We start from the raw sequence: 16,177 nt of genomic DNA, 5'->3' as shown, positions 1-16,177 counted from the left end.
GTGTTGCCATGAAATGCCTGTGTGTTTGTTGGTGTGATGGGAAAGGGAAGAAGAGTTGTCCAGAGACATGCAAATGGCTGGGCTGGAGAAGGGTGGGAGCTGGGAATGCGGGGAAGGGAGAGGGGGGAAATCCGGCTTAGTAATGTGATCATTGCAGCTTGGTATTGCACCTCAGCATGGCCTGATAGTGTATGAATTTATAACTCATTCTGTTGATGGGATCCAGCCTGCAGCCTTATCACCACCACTCTTAAATCAGTGTAACACAGTGCACATGCTGCTGTGTGTCAGGCGCACAGAAAAGGAATTGTGGTGATTTTGGAGCATTGTCTTCACTCTAACTCTCCCCGGTGCTCATTTGTTGTGTTTTATTATTGCCACAATGAAACATGGAGAGACTGAAATATGTGGGTATTTTATGTTTTATGCTCATGCTTGGGGCAGGGTGGGAGGGTTGAGCTGGGCATGAAGGGGATAAAACGGGATTAGGAGGGATTTTGGAGTGGGCTGGGGTGGAGCGTGGAACCTGGGATAATCTGGTGGATTTGAGTTATTATCTCTTTTATGGCTGAGTTAGTTGTGGGCTCTTTCTCTACTTACTGTAAAAATTAAAAGCAATGCCGAATGTGGCTGGTTCTGTTCTGGGGGCAGCCGCTGGTAAATCCAAGGCTGGGTTGCATCAGTGAGCTGTAAGCAGCATGTCCATCCAGGCACACAGGCCTGGGGGAGGCAATTTTGGCTGCAGCACCTTGTTTCTGCAGGGAATTGAGCTGTCATTAGAGCAGCTTGAATAATGGTCTGTGAGTGAGTGCTGGGCAGCCACAGGTGAGACCTGGGTGTCTGTACTGTGCTCTTGGGTGCCTTATGCACCCTTTCGTCTGAGCCTGTTGCTGTGGAGAGCTGGGAGAGCGAGTTCAGGGCTGCAGCACATGGTGCAAACTGAACCTGTGGACAAGTGGACTCTTTCTGTCATTAAAGTGAGTTTTGGCCTTCTCTATCTTCTTCTGGCTGTGATGTCTGTGGCAACCAGGGGAACTCTAGGAGCACATTTGATTCAACAGAAGTTGCCTTCAAATTGTCAAGCCCCCCAAACATGACAGCTACTGAATCACCTGATAATATGCAGAGAACAAAGCTGCCCTCTGTGAACAAAGGGAAGGTAAGGCTCTGAGAGTGGGGGGAAGGAAGAGCACAGTAGCAGCGAGGAGATGGTGTCCCCTGGGTGAAGCCAAGAGTCACCAGCAAAGCTGCCAGAGGTAGAGAAACCTTCCAGTGTGGTAAATAAAACCTCAGTGATGGTTGCGATGATGGCTGAATCCATCAGGCGATGCTCCAGACAGTGCCTGGCCATGTGCTGCAGCACCTAAAGACCAAGGAAGAGCCACATCCAGGCTTGGCTGCAATTTGGGTTGAATATTGCTCAATTCCTTTGTGACTATCACAAAGGAATGGGATGTAGATGCAGATTTCCACTTAGTGTGGCAGTGTGAGGATGATTCCCAATGCAGCTCGGCTTCCAGCAGAACGATGCAATCAAAACCCCACCACTGGTTTTCCCCAGCAGCATGTTTTTGTGCCACGTGAGGTTTCCCTGCAAGCTCCTTGACCTCCTGCAAGCTAGTTCAACGGAGCGAGAGATGCTTCTAATAGTTTTTTGATGCTAAAAAGTTAATCCCTCAGTCCCAGCCTGGTGTAGCTGTTGGACATGATCATCACGCAGACAGCAGGGAAGCATGCTGTGGTGTGAGAACTGCTCGAAACCTGGGCTGGACGTGGTGCACAGCGGTGGGTCAAGTCTTTCCCTTATGCTTCTGCAAAGCTCTTTGCTCCCTGATGCTGCTATCTAAATAATATGAATAATTCAGGGCTCAAGCTGGGTGTGGATGTGCTTCATGGGGGTTCTGCTCTGCACTTAAGCAACTGCGCCCAAGCCGGCAGATGCCACCTCCTGTGCTTGATGGCTGCGGCTGCAGTGCATGGGTTGAGGGCAGCAGCAGCGATCGCAGCAGGGGAGCCCTTTTCAATATTTAAAGAGTATTGATGGGCAAGTGAGGCTGGGATGTTACAAACATGACATGTCTAGACATAGCAGAGCGGAGAGAAGCTGCTTTCCCTCGTGTGTGAGGTCCAGCAGGAGAAAACAAGCTTCACTTTTCCTTTTTCAATAAAAACGTTGGGGGTTTCCCTATTCTGCAGCCCCAGCAGACAGTGCTGAGGAGGGAAACGCATTGTGTTGTGGGTAAAACTGGCTGGTGGCTGTAGATGCCTCCAAATCTTTTCCCCCATGCTGGCAGCAGTGGGACATGCCTGGGGAAAAGAAGCTGTGTGGAGACTTCAGAGCAGCTTCCACTGTCTGAAGGGGGCTACAAGGATGCTGCAGGGGGACTCTTCATCAGGGACTGTAGGGACAGGACAAGGGGTGATGGGTTCAAACTGAAACAGGGGAAGTTCAGGTTGGAGATAAGGCAGAAGCTCTTCCCTGTGAGGGTGCTGAGGCGCTGGCACAGGGTGCCCAGAGAAGCTGTGGCTGCCCCATCCCTGGCAGTGTTCAAGGCCAGGTTGGACACAGGGGCTTGGAGCAAGCTGCTCTAGTGGAAGGTGTCCCTGCCCGTGGCAGGGGTTGGAGCCGGATGAACTTTAAAGTCACTTTAACCTAAACCAATCTGGGATTCTGTGTTCTCAGAAGTGAGAGGGATGCTTCCAGTTCTGCTGTGCTGTCAGTAACAATTAACTGAGAAGTAGGAGGCAGCCTTGTGAAATAATACTGGAAGCGGGACTCTTCAAGGCAGAAGACCACGTTGATGGGAAGAGAGAATCGTTAGCCTGGAATTAAAGTAAATGGCTTTTCCCGTAAATCCAGATGTCAGGGGCAAAGGCAGACTTAAATTCCTTCTGTGACTATTGCAGTGGACTCTGTTCTGAAATAAAGCTCCTGCAATGGCAATTTTGTTCATGTTCAGTGTGATTTAGATTATACATGTTAGAGAAGAGAGGAGGTGATTGCTGAAAACCGGTGTGAAAGTCACTGTGAAGCATCCTCTAAAGAGGGCACTTGTTAAAGTTGCTGTAAAACATAAGAATAAAGGTAATCAAGCTCATTTTTCTCTAAGGACCACGGTGGCATGCTTTAAGGTTTTATTCTGCTTAATGTTTTGTCTGTTCTCTCTGGGCTATGCTGTTATGGTTTAATGTGTTACAGTGAATTTAGAGAGACATTTGAGGTCTTTCTCCCTGTCCTTCTCCCCTCTGATTTTGGTGGGGGATCAAGAGGCAGAATTTTAGTGTCTGTAGTAAACAGTGAGAGGTGTCTTGCTTGGGTGCCTTCTCCCTGCCCTGAGTCACCCTTTTTACCTACAGAGATCTCCTGCTTTTTTCATTTCCCCCTTCTCTGTGGTCCAGTGGTCCTTGTCTCTCCATGCTATCAGGGCAGGGAGCTGAATGGATTTTACATATGTGTCTCTCCTGTCAATATTTGTGTCAGGAAAGCACTTGTGCAGTTTCTTAGGGAAGCCTCTTCACTGACCTTTTGTTTCTTCTGTGGATGGAGTGTTTCTTCTTTAACATCCTCTGCAGTCTTTGTTTCAGCTGCTGCTTATTCTCTTACTGCTTCAGACACTCTTACAGTGTCCTCATTTTGCATCCACGTGTTTCCTCAAGTGCTTCCCTGCTCTTTAACCCTTGAGGGGCTGCTCGTGGTGCCCCTCACGGGTGGCAGTGGCCCACGTTGCGTCCTTCTGCTGAAGGGCACCGTTAACCCTTGAGCGTGTTCCATTATTTTGAAACAGTTTTATTGCACAACTGCATTTATATTCAGTAAAATGTGTACTAAGAGCATCCTGCAGCCTGAAGAGGCACCTCGTGCTCTGTTCTCATACTGCTTTCCATTGATGTAGCATCTTGCTTTTACCCATATCCAAGTTCTTTGGGGCTACTGAAGTAGGAAGAAAGAGAAATTACGGGCTCTTCACTGCAATTCCAGAGCAATAAGGTTTTGTTGCTCCAGTGACCGTCTGCAGCACCCAAACTCTCCTGGATCTCTGTTGGCCCTTTCTGCCCTCTACGTGCCATGCATTCCCCATGTCCAGGTGGCCTGGGGTCTGGGAAGTCTCGCTAGTTCCTCATGATCCTCCCAGCCTTCTGCCATTTTTTTCCAGGGCTTCTGTCCTTAAAGGAATTCCCGTTTCCTCAAATTCCTGTGTACAGCTTTCGCTTTAGGAAAAGATGCCCTGGCACAGAGCAATGGAAATCATTTCGGTGATATTAATGGGATTGGAGGAGCTGACTGGGAGTTTCCTGGGTTGCTGGTGGGAACACACTGCTGGCTTCTCATTCAGCATCCTGATTAAACCCACCCCAGGAGTCACCACACGTGTTGCCCTGCTTTTGGAGCATAATGCCCGCTCTGGGTCTTTGCAACTAGTACTTTATGTTGGTAAGATGGCATAGTGGAGACCACTAAGCAGATGAACACCAAAAGCAATGATGGTTTGTCCTTGGAAAGCTCCATGGGCAGTTTGTGTGGAAAGGGGGATGCACTGACTTGCACAGCTCCTTACAGAAAACAGATGTGTAAGTTAGGAAACAAAAGTGATAAATCTGCACCCATGTGGCAGCCCTCTCACAAGCATTTAGAGTTGCAGGCGGACACGATGGCTGTTAGTTCTCTTCGGAAAGACAAGAAACTCTTGTAAAACATGAAGATGGTTTTGTTTGTGTCCCCACTTTTGTCGGGTGGAACAACCTACCCCCTATAGATGTCCCTCCTGTGCTGGGTCAGGAAGGAGGAGCAGGGATGTAGATCACTGGGACAAGTTGATGGGTTTTCCTTCCCAAATGCCAGGGCTGAAGGCACAGGCAAGTAGTGCAGGATCTGCACCAGTTTCTGTAGCTGCTGGGGGATGGCACTGGGAGGCTTTTAGCAGCACCCACAGTTGGGTTGGGTTTGGAGCAGTCACAAAGCGAGGTTTCCTGCACAAAAAGGGACTTCTTGCCTTGCTGTCTTGGGCCCTCCACAGCTTCTCTGCAAGGCTGTTTCTGCTCCCTCACTGCCCAAACAGGCAGGAAGGACCCTTTGAGCCATGCATGTGCTGGAGGTACCTCCAGGAGGGCCCTTGTTCTGCTGGTTTGTGTCTCGGCTCTTTTCCCCTTCCTTCTCCCCTTTTGAAGCTTGTAAAAAGAGGCAATTTTCAGGCTGATTACGGACATGTGATTTTTATCATACCCATTTGAAAACTGCTTTTCAAGCACGTTGGGACTTAGTGGGCTGTGTGACCTCCTCTGTGTTAGGAAGCCTTTTCTGCAGTCTCCTCTCAGCTCACGGTGTCTCCTCTTCATCCGCGCTTCTAAATCCCTTTGTATGGGAATCCAGTGGGTTTTATCCTTTATTGTCTCAAATGTGCAGTCTATGAAATTGGAGTCCTTTCCCCACAATACCATAAGGAGATTAAAAAGAAATCCCAGATTTATGGGAAACAGAATGAATACATTCATAACCTGAAGGAAGACTGTAGAAATGGATCATAAGGAAGCATTTTAAACTTTGGATCCCAGTTTAACCCCATGATCACTGTTCAAGAGTGGGTCTTTTCTGTTCTGGGATTTGATTTTTGATGCAGGTTCCCTGGTTTTTATCATTACCTTGGTCCTGCTGCTGATGCCCTGTCTGTCCCTGACATCCTAGTTACAGCAGGACTGGGCTGGTTTTGTATTCCCATCTGTTTGATGTATTGCTGCACCCGAAATGAATTTCTCACTGACCCTATTTGCAGCCCTGTTGAATGAATGTGTCTCTGGAGGGGTCTGCATTGTAAACACTGCCAAATTTCATGAGACAGCCATGCACACATGGGCATAGTGAAGGAAAGTAAGTGCTGTGAAGTACAGAAGGAGTCTGGTGTTCCTGGCAGCCTGGCTGAAGTCCATGTCCTCTTCTAGTGCTTGCCTGGAGTCCTGGTTTGCAGGGAAAACCACAAAGCACTTGCTGAGGCCACAGGTAAAAGGAGTGGTGGCGAAGGAGGTCCCAGGCAGAGTTCTGGCTTGCCAAGGTTCATGGTTACCCTGCAGCAGCACCGCCCAGGGTCACACGCTTGCTTGGAAGCACGCATGGGGTTATCCAGGGGCTCATTCCACTCACGGAGCAGCAGGTCCCTGCTGTCCTTCACTGACAGTGAGCTCCCTGCCCTGGGATCTCGGAGCCTTGACCTCTGTTTTGTGGCCTTCACTGATGTGAAAGCTTTGGAAAGGAGTGAGCAGGACCATGAAGGTTGGCCTCCCAACCAATATATGTTTATATATATATATATATATATTTATATGCATTGGTCTGTGGCAAGCCTAATAGGCTGCTGTTGCTGTGCTGGTGGGAATTGCCTTGTCTACTCCTGCTCCTCTCCCATCTCTCTGTGTTAAGTGGGTATCTTGCACCGTATCCTGAAGACTGGGAGTCACTGGGAGAGAAGCCATCCATTCACCTCACTATCATCCTGCTCAGGTGTGTAATCATAGACTCATAGCATGGTTTGGGTTGGAAAGGACCCATCCATGGCCTTCTGGTCTGCTCCTGGGACTTGGTGAGAGATGCCTGTGTGTGGCACTTGTGAATGAAGGGGTATTAAACTCAGAAGCAGTGACAGCTATGCGAAAGTACCTGTTAAAATTACCTCAGTAATTATAGCAGGAGAGTTAAATGAGGCTAACAAGCTATCTAATAGCACAGGCAAGGCTGTAATTTACTGAATGGAAGACCTTTAGAAACTTGCAGGGCTGAAGACTTGTCTATTAGAGACTGGGACAACTGTTCAATAAACCTGGTAAAACCCTGTGAGTTAACCCATTTTTAAAGACCATTTAGTGCTTGCTTCAGATAAGAACTGGTTAACACTGATCTTTTGAGATACCTTTCTGCTATTGCCGTGTTTTCTCAGGGTTGGAGGTAGGGTTTTGTAACGTGAGGGAACACTCTTCCCTTGTGCTTTGTTTAAGCAGACTTAGGGCTGCCTCTGAAGCATCACAAGAGCACAAAAAGTCCGGGAGCTCAGATTCCCCTGGCATCCTCAGGAGCTCCAGCTGCCGTGCCTCCCGCTGAGGAGGAGTTCAGATGCTTTGCACATGGCATTCAGTCCAAATACTTGTGGTCAGTCCTTCAGGTTCCGCTTGTCAGTGGCAGTGGTTCACTTAAGGGCAAGGCTGATCTGCATCTACTGCATCCCGCTTGGCAGCAGAGCTCAGAGGCTTTCTTATGTCGAGGGCAGCTGGGGAGGAGAGCTGGGCATGTACAGAGCCTGGTGTCAGTTCTTTCCAGCCTTTAGAAGAGCAGCTGCTGGTGGCTGATGTCCTGGCTGGTGCTATGTAAACCTTTGCTTGGGGTTGGAGGCTAAGTGGTCTATAGCATTTGGTGGACTCGTCTTGGAATCAATAGCTCCAGCACCTCCTGCCTCTACCCACATAGACCCCACTTCCTTTTAAGCTCGCTCGCGCAGTGGAGGTGGTAGGAAAAGGTGGAAGTGCTGCCACTGAGGTGTCAGTGTTTGCTGTGGCAGTTGGCAGCGCTGAGCACTGTTTGTATTGATTGGAGCGGAGGCAATTAAGAGTCTCCCACTGCTTTCACTGGAGGTTTTCCTGCATAAGGAGGCTTGAAGCAGAGGGGAGGACCATTACAGCATATAAACACCATGCAGACAAGCGGCTGGGGTCTAGAGGCATCTTGCAGCCTCATTGAGGGCTGAAATATATCTTGCTGACTAACAAGGGGGCAACAAGAAGCACATGGCTCAGCAGTGGCTTGCTCCGTTGCCAAGGTGCTATCCCTTCTTGCAAGGGGGGATGAGATGTGGAAGTGGGGCCAGACTCCTCCTCCCTTGTTGTCGGGGGAGTCGTGGGCAATGCAGAGACGATCGATGTGATCAAGCGATTGCCGTTTATTGAGCATCAGACATGATCTTTTATACCCAAATCCACACATTGGTTATACGCTGATTGGTTAACATGCCTTGTCAACAAGCTTCTGATTGGGCTTTACACGAAGTTGCTTAGTATAAGTTACAACAGCTACTTATGTTTAGCACTAACCTCAGCATTCTTACACTGCGGTTTTACATCCTGGTTTTTGTTCTTAGTGTCGCTAACCTCGCTAACTGCTATCCCTGGCTAACCTCCCCTCTGGCCTAGTGTTTTTCCACTTACAGAGAAGCTCTACTTATGCTAACTGAGAAGCCCGACTCATGCTAACTAAATCCATGCAACACTCCCTGGCCTTCATCTTCAGGGTTTGCCTCCAATACAAATTTCTCAAGAAGTTCCGTATTCCTGCACTTGTTCTTCCTAAATCTGCCCATATCCCAAGTCCTTTTTTGTGGTGGGGAATGTTTGCTGTCTGAGAAAGCTGGAGCTCTGAAAGGGTTGTGCAATAGAGAGCAGTCCCATAGCATATAAATTGTCTGCATGGAGAATTATATGGCTCTGCTTCCTCCTTCTCCATCCCATGCTCTGGGTTAGGGGGTTGGCATTGACCAGCAGGCTCAGCCCTTGGCTGCTGCGGGTGTTTCATTCCCAGCAAGGAAATAGTTTCCTGTGTTTCCTGGCAAGAGTTCATGAGTGTGAAACATAAGAATTTGGGTTGGGTTGTAGGAAGTTAATTTGATCACTTGGCAAGAGAGTGCCTAATCCAGTTCTCATGTGTGCTTTAAATCTGTGTAATTTTGTCTCAAAAGAAGAGAATGGCAGCAAAGGAGCTTGGTTTTCAGTGTATTAACACATCCCTTATTGTCCTGATGTCTTTAACATCTCTCTTTAAACATGATATTCTGCAGTGGCCCTTAGAGACCCCAAATCCTGTTTAGACAAAGGAAGCCTTGATGAAGCTGGACTAATTTCTAATTCAGTAACATAGCTGGGAGAGGCTGGTGTGAAAATGCTGAGGAAGAGAGTAAAACTCGACCTCCTTTCACTCATGCTATGATATCCCCTTCCCTCTTAAACAGGGTTATTTGCTGGGCAATCAAAATGTGCATTTTATTTAGTAGTAATGTTGATAGTTGACAGGGGGGTGGGAGAAACACTGGAGGAGGATATTGGAGATGCAGCAATCATGGAATGGTTATGGACAGAAAGGACCTTAAGATCATCACTGCTGGCTTTGGAAGAGGAAACACTGTCCTGGTGCTGTGCTGGACAGGTAGGATGTGGCTGCTCCTCCAGAGAAAGGTAGATCTGACATTAAATAGGAATTGCAAAAATGCATCTACTTACTTGCACCAAAACAAAGCAAACCACGCAAACTGGATCTCATTTTCACATTAAAATGATGCCTTTGCTCTCAGTTCTAGTTCTGTTGGCACGGAAACTCGGTTGCTGCTATAATTAAGAAAAGCTGGAGGAAAACATGTTTTCTTTTGTTTTGCCTTCTTGTGCATTCAGCAGCTATATACCTAAGTATATAGTCTGAGTTTTCTGCTGTGGGTATAGTTTCCTCTTAGTAAGGGACCAAGAGATGGGATGAGACCTGGTAGTGCTTAAAACTCATCATAGGAAATAAGGCCAGGTTGGACAGGGCTTGGAGCAAGCTGCTCTAGTGGAAGGTGTCGCTGCCCATGGCAGGGGTTGGAGCTGGATGAGCTTTAACATCCCTTCCAACACAAACCAGTCTGTGATGATTCTATGGACTTAGGATGGCTCTGTAATATAAAGCAGAGAGGCATCAATCTGTTCTCTGAAGCTTCCCCCTTTCTGCTTTGATCCATGCCACAAGAAACCCTGCCCAAGTCCAGAGTGCTGGTAGGGCAGCACTGAAACAGAAGCAAGCAAAACACAGTCTGCTCAGTGCTGGCTGATCAAAGGACTAAAAGCAGGGCAGGTTTCTGGGCTGTGCAGAAGGAGCAGGAGAGGACTGTGGGCAAGTGCTTGGTGGCCTCAGTAATGGCCAGCCCTAGCTAGGAAATACGGAGTACCAGCACGTTAAGCCTCCTGTTTGCTCTAAGCTGTTTGTTTTGCTGCTGGAGGGTTTTGTAATCAATACATTACCGGGCAAGTGGAAGCAGCCAGAGAACATCCTGCTCTGAAATTCCCTCCTACCTGTGTTAGATACATAGATACATTTATAGATATAGACAGAGTTTATTAAGCATATGCTTATTAAATGCATGTGTATTTACTGATGTGGAGTGAGGGCATTTCTCTTCTCTAGTGCACTGGGATGCAGAGCCCAGGTCAGTACAAAGCAGGAATATGAAAAGCTTTCTGGAGGGCTGGCTTACATCCATTATAATATTACTGAGCACCATAATCCTGCGAGCCTTCACCTTGTAATATGATAATGACTTAGCAAAGCCAAGGCAGGGACTTGGGGAGGGAGAGTCTGAGGTTTGGGTCTTCGTATTTTTCCCTTCTTTTCCTCCCTCCTGCTGTGGCTGAGCCATTTCTCTCTGTTATTCTCCATTCATCAGATGTTGCAGCAGTTTCAGAAGTTACCGCTTTTAAAGGCTTTAAAAACATCAGGGTTTGAATATTGCATGTCTTTTCCAGACAAGAGAAGCTGTTGTGCTCTGCTCCCTGAGATACCAGCTTTCCCCACAGCCCTTAGGTCTCCTCCAGGAGGAAACCCAGTTACAAAACAGCCATGCACTGCTGGAGTTCAGGGCCATGCTGGGAGGAGGTGGGAAGGGTGTTCCTGTGAGCGTCCATGTGCTCTGCTCTGCTAGCACTTGGCAAAGCGGTGCTGTTTGAGTAGCAGTGTTGGAAGCATCTTGCAGCCACTTCCCTGTATCTCAGGTCAAGAGCTGTGCGTGTTTCTTGGAAATCCTGGTGAGGGAATTGCGCTGTGCAAAGTGCCAGGAATGCCGAGGGGGAGGGAGCTGCTGCTGCTGCTGCTTGGGAAAGAATGGAACCAAAAAATGCAGAGGAACGTGCCAGCCATTATTTGCATACTCATTAACTTTGGGTTTGGGAGCATTTGGCAGCTCTGGGCTGTATTCAAAGCGAAGGCAGATACTCGCATAACCCGGCCGCCCCAGAGCGGAGGGAAGCCTGCATGCTGCTCTATTGAAAAATACCCTTTTTATAACCTTTTTTTCCTGATCAGAAATCGCCACCTTGCAAAGTCAGCTCTGCTGCTGCTGTTTGGTTTGGAGGTTTTAAAGCCCTTTGGATGGGGATGCTGCTGCCTTCTCCAGCCGTGAGCTGTGGCAGAGCAGCGCTGCAGTGCAAGGCTCCACTCTCCACATCCTACTGTCCGGCAGCAATGGGATGTGTGTCATTAACTATCAGTGGCAACTTGGAAGCTGATAAAGATCTATGTTATTTTACAAGCACAATAATTACTACCTGGAGATGTTTTCCTATAGCTTAAGTGCTCTGCTGCCCCTCTGGATATAGAAGGATATACACGCTTGTTCTCAGCTGCTTGAACATCATCTGCAGAACCCAGGATTCCTCCCAACACACTGAATAGCAAAGCATCGCATTGGAAGAGCTGTTTAAATTGTTCCTCTTCTCCCCTTTGGTTGTCAATGCAAAAGCAGAAGGGGCAGAAGAGATCTGGGTTGATTTGCCTGTTAATGGATGTACTGAAGGACCCCTCCACTTTGCTCTCTGGGAGAAAGAAGACAGACCCTTGTCACACCACAGTGGCTTAGGGCAGAGGTCTGGTGGGAGACCGCACTGCTGGGTGTCGCAGAGGAACCTGTACCCCTCTGCCCTATCAGGAGGTGCTGTGAGATGTGGGAAAACACAAGGGGTTTGTCTCAGCTGAGCTGGGGTTAAGCTGTTGTGTGCAGGAGCATTGTGCCGGTGGTGTGCTCTTCCCATGGGATTTGTTTGCCCCTCTTGGGGGGGGGCATTTCTGATGGGAAATGCTGGACAAATGACAAAGCCTGATCCACGTCTGGCTGCAATATGATAAGTAGGAGCTGGCAAAAAGCCAGGACTTGTTTTTCCATACTAAAAATACCAATATCCATGTAAATCTGAATCCATATTAAAACCAGTAATTTCCAGATGAATGTGCACAGACATATCACTGGTGTAGGAGAGTGATGGAGCGTGGATGTAGGAATGGCAGCACTTGGTCCATATGGATAGGAGTGTGGGAGGGAGAAAGAGCAATGGATCCAGTGCTTGTTGGTGTCAGGACTGTGGAAAGGGCCCTTCTGGATGTCATTTTTTAAATGCTTCGAGCAGGCACTCCTGAGAAAGGCAGCAAAAAAGGAAAGGTTTTATCCAGATGTGCAGCAGCCATCTCCCTTGGCAGCACATCTGGTATCAGAGGTTGATGCAGAGCACGGAGTTTGTCGCTGGTCACCCCATGTTGGGTGGCCATGAGGTGCCCTCTGTGGTCACCTGGGCTCTGCTATAGATCTCCTCACTGGCACGTGTGTCCAGTGTTTTGGACAGCCACTGAGATGCTGTCTTGGGCAACAGTGATGCTGGAGGAAAGGTGTGGGAGAGCCCACGCCAAAGCAGTGGTTGAAGGGGACAGGAGGTTTGCAGGTGGCAGCGCTTGATGAAGATGCGGTGCTCGGGTTGGGATGGTCAGCACTTCCCTGCCGTGTCAATTTGTCTTGGGCTTTTTTTGTTCCTTTTTTGAAATATATGGGGGTTTTTTACCCCGCTTTGCCTTCCTTGGAGCACATCAGGTGATATGTAAAGAATTCCCTGCTGGGTTTGGCTGATCTAAATGTTGACAGCATGTCTCCACCGTGGGATGCTGCCAAGGCATGGGGCATGCGGTGGAAACCAAAGGGTAGGGTGAAAAGGGGTGAAAAAGGTGTTAATCTCCATGGTCTGAGGTAGCTGAACTCTTCTGTTCACCTTCTGCAGGCTCTCCTTTCCATGGCAGCACATGCCATAGGTCTGCAGGTGCAAAGCCACTTGCTGGGCATAACCTTTGGGTGGTACATACATTGATCCCATGACTAGTGTCTTGCCCAGTGTCACACAGTCTCATTGCAGGGGACTGCCTGCATCCCTTCAGTGCCAATCCCAGCCAAATGCCACTGTAAATACATTGGAATTTGACTGGAATGTACCAGCGTGGGTACATTTTTTTTTCTCTCGGGATGTCAAAAATGTGCCTTTATAGCTCACAAATGAGCAGATCACGGTTCTTCCGTGGTAATGGATCTCCATCAATTTATTTCTCATTAAAAATTTTATGCGCTGCAATAAAAGTCAATAGTGAGAAAACAGTGGAGCTTTATAACCTGTTAAATCAGCTTATAGAGCCTTAGGCTGTCGCAGGGTTTAGAGTGAAACCAAATCAATCCAACGTCCCCCCCATCCTGCAACTGCACAATGCTCAATACAAAAGAAGGGAAAAATCATTCCATTCCAGTGACTTGTAGTAAAGAGTTTGGCAAGTGGGAGCAGGATCGATCTCTGGATGATCTGCATTACAGACAGCTTGCTTTTTGCCTCCTTTCTTTCTGTGCACATGAAAAGCAAAAGAGGTTTGGGTATGAGGGAGCCTGTCATGAAACTCTTTAATTAACAGTGAATTAGCACTGAAGCAGTGGAAGACTGCACCTTGTTTTGCTGGGCAGCCAGGTGGGCTGCTCATCGCTGTGAGGGCAGAAGGGTGCAGCAGGGTTCCCCCCCACCCCATCCCTTTCTGGCACCAGGCAGCATCCTTACAGCATTTGCTTCGCTTGTCCTAATGGGAACTTATTCCCTCTGTTTTTATTCTGATCAGATCTCATTCATTGCCAACTCCAAGTTCACTCGTGCTCTCTGCTTTTGGGAAGGACTGCACGCCATCTCAGTGTCGGGGCTCACAGGGAAATGAGGTGCACCCCAAGCGATGCTGTGGAAGGGAAGGTGGTGCCTTGTGCCAGTGCAGAACGTCCCCTCCCTGCCATTGATTTGGTTCTGTCGCATCTAAAGGCTTTCACCACGGTCCTGCTTTGCTCTAAGTGCAAAGGAAGGGAGAAAAATCAATTCCCATCAGCTGAACAGTGCCCTTTGATTTATTGCTGGAGAAGGAAGGAATTCTTTATCTCCTTCTCCTGGAAGGTATTGCTTTACTGTTTGTTATTAGGGAGTGATGCTGTAACAGCCCCTTTCCTCCAAACCCTGGTATTTTGATAACCTTTACCAGCCTGAGGACATTCCTTCTCCTGTTGTTACTGTGAGAGTTCTCTTCTGGCTGAGTAATTACAGATATTTAGTTAGTTCTTTAATTTTGAGCCACAAGGCTGTGCCGCTGCCATCCCTGCAGAAGCAGAGCATGGGTAGAGACTTATTTAACAGAATCATATCATGGAATGGTTTGGGTTGAAGGGACCTTAAAGCTCCTCCAGTTCCAACCCCTGCCACAGGCAGGGACCCCTTCCACTAGAGCAGCTTGCTCCAAGCCCCTGTGTCCAACCTGGCCTTGAACATTGCCAGGGATGGGGCAGCCACAGCTTCTCTGGGCATCTCTCTGTGTGAGTGGAAGGAAGCTCAGACAGGCCTTGCAGGCATCTGGGTACAAAAAAGGTCCCCCTGGTGTGCAGTGAAATGGGGCAGTTGTTAATCTGCTCTGCTGTGGCTGTTAGCAGAGATCCAGCAGTTCTTCATGCTTCATGGTATGTGGTGGCTTTGGCACTGTGTTCCACAGCAGCTTAAGTTACATCTTGTACTTCTGAGTCCATTCCTGCATCTGACTGGGGTTATCTAGCATGGTTTTTTTGGCCTGCAAATAGAAAATAGCCCTACTACGCACAGCAGAGGGGGTTGTCTTGGTCCTCCCTGCCTTCCAGCATCGGTCACCTGTCCTGTTGGTGTAAACTGTCACTGTAGAGCATAGATGAGAACATGTTGATTTGTACCCATTGAAGGCTTCCCTCTTCCTTCATCTTCCAGCTGAGGTCCAGAGCAGCAGCAGGTGATGGGCACATGAGAAATCAGCCCTCAAAGTGCTGCTCTGCAGGGGAATGATCTGAGTCACAATGACTGCAGGCTGATGTTTTAATTGTCTGTAACTGCTAAAGCAGGTTAATGGCTAAATGAGCAACTGCAGGTGCCCAACTGGCCTCATTTGTTGGCAGCAAGTGTGAGCTGGTGCCTGACAATGGGATTAGTGCTAGTTTTGAATCTCTGCAAACCAAATCTATCCCTTCTGGGGCCTGAAGTTGCTTCTGGTCTTCATTCCTGGCCTTCTGAGGTGGGATCAGGGGCGGCAGCAGCAGCAGGAGGTGGGTGACCATGGCTTGGTCTGCTAAAGCTCTCCTCTGTGGTGAGTTCTTCATGCTGAAGCTGCTCTAATCAATACCTTTGCTGCAGGGTGACTGATTCATGGATGGGTTTGTATGTGGATGATACCAGGACTGTGCGGCAACAGTATGTGTAATCTGGGGAAGATGGAGAGAATTGAGAGTATCTCAGTACCACCTAGTGCCAAAATCAGCTTGTCTCCCCTTTCAGTTACTCCAATAGCGTTTATTTGTGCGGCTTTCTGGGACATCAAGGCTTTGCATCATACATGAACCATCAGTTTAATTCCCTCTTTAAAGCAGTGATCATGAGTCTTAAAACAGAAAAAAGCAAGCAGCCTCTAGGCAGCAGGGAGCTTGTTTCTAGCCTCAGGCAGTGCAGCTGCAGGGCATCAAGTTCTCCTGGAGGAAAACCCAGTAACAGTCCTAAGTCTTTTGGGCAAATCTCAGCGTTTTTAAGCAGCAGTTTTGTGCAGATAAGACCTTTGTGAATAAAGAGAATGTCTTTATAACCCAGCTGTGGGTTGGTATTGCATAACTGATGGTGATACCTATATATGGCGGTGATATAACCCTAGCACCTGCCTTGAATGCCTTCCCCTGGGTCTTTCCGACTTGTCCATTAGCAGGTAATGGGGAAAGCGGGAACATCTAAAGGGAGTCATGGAATCAGGCTGGAAAAGACCTGGTCTAGCTGCTCCCCAGCAAAGGGAAGCGTCGGTCTTGTAAGATCTGTGAGGCAGAGGATGCTGCCACAGCTCTCAGGGCAAGCAGAGCCAGTTGGGTGCTCTTTACCTCTCCGCAGTGCAGAAATGCTCCATTATTGATGGCCAGAGGTCAGTTCAAGGTGGGAATGTGACAAAATGTTGTTTATGAGTGAGGCAAATGGGATTTTTAATAGAGTTGCCACTGAAGGTAAATGAAATGCAGGGGTGGTGACCCTGTGGAGCATGGCCATCACTCTGTGTTATGGGGATGAGGTGTGTGGTGCTGAG

At 48.3% G+C, this 16,177-nt stretch overlaps 1 protein-coding gene across 1 annotated transcript in view; it reads left to right on the top strand.

Moving 5' to 3' along the window:
* KAZN (kazrin, periplakin interacting protein) overlaps positions 1-16,177 on the top strand; it is a 218,921-nt gene that overhangs the window by 162,903 nt on the left and 39,841 nt on the right. The window lies entirely within an intron of this gene.

Source organism: Pezoporus flaviventris, unplaced genomic scaffold, assembly GCF_033815535.1.
Source record: "Pezoporus flaviventris isolate CSIRO_AGI_PZ_B2104156 unplaced genomic scaffold, CSIRO_AGI_Pfla_v1 ptg000148l, whole genome shotgun sequence".
NCBI lineage: Eukaryota > Metazoa > Chordata > Aves > Psittaciformes > Psittacidae > Pezoporus > Pezoporus flaviventris.
This window is presented reverse-complemented; position numbering and strand designations above follow the sequence as displayed.